The sequence below is a fragment of the Mirounga leonina genome, unplaced genomic scaffold (assembly GCF_011800145.1).
Source record: "Mirounga leonina isolate KUSES-001 unplaced genomic scaffold, KU_Mleo_1.0 Mir_101609, whole genome shotgun sequence".
Taxonomy (NCBI): domain Eukaryota; kingdom Metazoa; phylum Chordata; class Mammalia; order Carnivora; family Phocidae; genus Mirounga; species Mirounga leonina.
The window spans coordinates 386,802-390,907 of record NW_023270164.1 but is presented as its reverse complement, the minus strand read 5'-3'; the positions used below and the strand labels follow the sequence as shown (position 1 = coordinate 390,907).

Sequence of the window (4,106 nt, the reverse complement as noted above, 5' to 3'; positions counted from 1 at the left end):
GGTGAGCCCAGGAGTCCATTGAACCTACTCTCTCCAGCCTGGAATGCAGACAGGACAGGCTTTATGTCTCCCATTCCTCTCTCCAAACTCCAGAAACACTTAAAAGGGTCCTTCGTACCTGCCCATAGGAAATTAGAGAGCTGTGAAGTGGGGGGAGCTGAAAACACATTTGGTATCAAAAATAGCTGTTTTGGGGCACCTGGGTGGCTCAGTCATTAAGCGTCTGCCTTCGGCTCAGGTCATGATCCCAGGGTCCTGGAATCAACCCCACATTGGGCTCCCTGCTCGGCGGGAAGCCTGCTTCTCCCTCTTCCACTGCCCCTGCTTGTGTTCCTTCTCTCGCTGTCTCTCTCTGTCAAAAAATAAATAAAATCTTAAAAAAAAAATAGCTGTTTTAAGAAAACTCACCGAGCCACAAGAAAACACAGAAAGACAATGCAAGGAAACCAGGAAAACAATACACAAAAAGAGAAGTTAAGCAAAGAGATAAAAATCATATAAATTCTGGAGCTGAAGAATACAATGAAATAAATGAAAAATGCAACATAGACCATCAAGATCAGGATGAATAAAGCAAAGAAAGAATCTGTGAATTACAAGGAATTTTGAAATTATCCATTCAGAGGAGAACAAAGAAAAAAGATCTGTGGGATACCATCAAAAGTACCAATTTGCAAATTATTAGAGTTCCAGAAGGAGAAGAGAGGGAAAAGAGGGCAGAAAGGTTATTTAAATGAATAATGGCTGAGAACTTGCAAAATGTGGGGAGAGATTTGGATATCTAAGTTCATGAAGCTCATAGTCAACAAAAACAATCTGCCTAAGGAGATCCTCTTCAAGACACATTATAATAAAATTGTCCACCAGAAACTCACTTCAGCTTTAAGGACACACACAGGTTTAAAGAAAAGGGATGGAAAAAGATATTACAAGAAAATAGAAACCAAAGAGAGGAGGGTAAATTATACTTACATCAGTCAAAATAGACTTTAAGCTAAAAACCGTAACAAGAAACAAAGAAGGTCATTATATAATGATAAAGAGGTCAATTCATCAAGAAGATAAAACAATTGTAAATTTATATGCACCCAACATAGGAGCACCAGAATATATTAAGCAAATGTTAACAGATATGAAGAAAGAAATAGACAACTATATAATACTAGTAGGGGACTTTAATACCCCACTTTCAGCAATGGATAGATCATCCAGACAGAAAATCAATAAGGAAACATAGGACTTGAACTATACTTTAAACTAAATAAAACTAACAGATATAATATAGAATATTCCATACAACAGCACAGAATATACATCTCAAGTGCACATGGAATATTCTCAAGGATAGATCATATGATAAATCACAAAACAAGTCTTAATAAATTTAAGAAGACTGAAATCATATCACATTTTTTATTTTTTGGTTTTGGCCAAAATTTTTATTTAGTATTCTATAGTTGCTTAACACACAGTTAAATGGTCTTATTGGGGGAGGGGAAAGGTGAGGTTCCTGAAGATTCCAAGGAAATGTCAGAATGGCAAAATATGGCCATCATTATCCATTTGCTTTATTGGATTTACTGGGCAAATAGCACTTTCCTTACATAAGCATCTGATCTCAGGTTTTTCATACTGAGAACATTGAGATTTCAGTTTGAAGACACTCTGAAATCCTACCCCTACCACCCTCTAATAGCTAGCTTGTTTGTATAGGCAGAAGGATTTACCTCTCCATTTTCGATGGCTAGATGTTTGTGGAAGGTCTCAGAATTGCCTGCATCATTTACAGGGAAAAATCAGATATAGGAAGTGGCCTTTTGGGACACCTTTACCTTGAAAATTACAACACTAGTACACAAGTCAAGTCTTAACATATTTAACATTTGCTTATCGAAAGCAAAGTCATAAAGTCAAGTACGGTTAAACAGGTTTTACTCTTTTCCCTTACAAGAACATAAAAATTATGGTAGGGGAACTTAATAGGAAATTTTTAAAAGGTAATACAATTTTTCCTTTTAGTAGTCCTTGGGTGGTTCTGACAGGAAATGTTCCATTTTTTTGTTTGTTTCTTTGAATTGGGATTTTGGTCCAAAGTTTTGTTTGTTTTTAATATCTGCCTCTCTCTCCCCTCCATCAGATCAACTTCCCCCACAGGCTCCACCTCTAGGTGCTCTGTGGCTTGAAGTATTATAGGAATCACATGGAGGAGGATACCTCCTTTTCCACAGAAGGGGGAAAACCTCTTTCTTGTCTGCCAACCAGATCATGACCACTTGAATAGAGATCACTTCCACTGCCTGAGTAATAAATGTCTTGACTTCCACCATAACCATTATATGAGCTGCTGTAACCATCACAGCAACTGCTTACACCATAAGATGGCAGGGGCCCTCATATAGGTAGAGCACTATATGAGCTACCATAAATCTCATATGAATCTCTGTAGGAACCTCCGCTTGGACGATCTGAATAGTTAAGATCAGGACCAAAGCCATTTCCATCACTGTAGCCTCTTGATGGGTAATCATCATGTGAACTGGAATGACCATAATCATGGTAAGTATAATCTTTTGGTGGTGGTGCTTAATCTCTTGTATCACAAGAATTTGGGTAATCTCTGCTTGAATAACTCTCTTTATTAGAATACCCATCATCTCTTGGAGACAAATAAACATCTCTATGAGAGGGCAGGGGTTCCTTTCAAGGTTTGCCTCCATAACTATCTCTTCCATGTTGCACAGGAGCTCTTCCTTCCATTCCATTGCTGCTGTGAACTGGTCCTGAAAGGGCAGATCTTTTAGGAGGAGGACAGCCACTTCGTGGTGGTGGTCCCCTTTTTATTGGAAGTGGTCCCTTGGAAGAATTTATGTTAAAATTCATGGAATAGTCACCATCATCCATGTGCCCTTTGCATGAAGGAGGTCTCCTGGTTCTTCCACTTCCTCCTCTTCCACTTCTAAGACCTCTTGGGGGGCCTCTGCTTCTTGGAGATGGAGGTGCTCCATATCTACCACTTTCAAATGATGGTTCAGTGGCTTGTTCTACCTTAATGGCTTTTCCATCTAAGGACTTTCTCTGGCTGTATCCTTAGCATCAGCTGGGCTTTTAAACATGACAAAAGCAAATCCTCTTGATTTGTTAGTTTCATGATCTTTCACCAATAGAGCTTCCACTATTTGTCCATATTTGTTAAATACAGCCTCAAGGGTTTTCTCATTTGTTTTTGTATTGAGGCCACCAATGAAGAGCTTTCCTGGGTGATCTGCTTCAACTATTTTCATCCCCTGATGAGAGTTGGAGGGGTGATGATGGTTTCATGCTCTTAGGAGCTTACCGGCAGGGGCATTGTAGCAACTCAGCATGAGGGAGAACTGCTGGTTCTAAGAACAGAAGAGGGAAGCTGCTACTGCTACTACACAAAGGCAAACCTGATATCAAATTTTAATTCAATAAGTTAATTGACTATCTATTTGACTTTATGACACTGCTTTCAATAAGCAAATGTTAAGTCTGTTAAGACTTGACTTGCGTACTAGTTTTGTAATTATCCAAGTAAAAGATGAAAACTCTCCTACAACAACATAGAAAAGTTCTTCTGTTATAACACAGGAGAAAACAAAAGCACTTTGGCTCCAAATACACTATTGAACTTTATAGTTTTACTATAGCTTATCTGATCAACAGGATATATATGGGTATGCAAAATTCCATTAACTTTGTTAACTCAATACTTACATCCATATTTCAAAGGAGAAAGAACAGTAATTTTACTGTTTTTGAAATAAATATAGAAAGAAGTTAAACATATCCTCTTGATACACAATAACTAAACATATTTTTAATTGTAATATTTCTTAAAGTTAAATTTATTAGAGTCTAGATATAAAGATAATTTACTTAATGTCATACTATCATTTTCTCATATGTACTGTAATGTATAGATGTAGATTATAGATGGAATGACCAAAATGCTCTTTAAAAATGATTGATTTTTATGTAGAAAAAAATATGTTCAAACCTCAAACAAAATACTGAAAATGAAAATGGTCTGTCATATTATGCCAGCATATGGCCATGTAAAGATATCAGGCTTTTCCTATTTTATC

General features: G+C 37.2%; 1 pseudogene; it reads right to left on the bottom strand.

The window, feature by feature from the left end:
* Positions 1–2,015: 2,015 nt before the first annotated feature.
* On the bottom strand, positions 2,016–3,281 carry LOC118008530 (annotated as a pseudogene).
* Between the last annotated feature and the right edge of the window lie 825 nt (positions 3,282–4,106).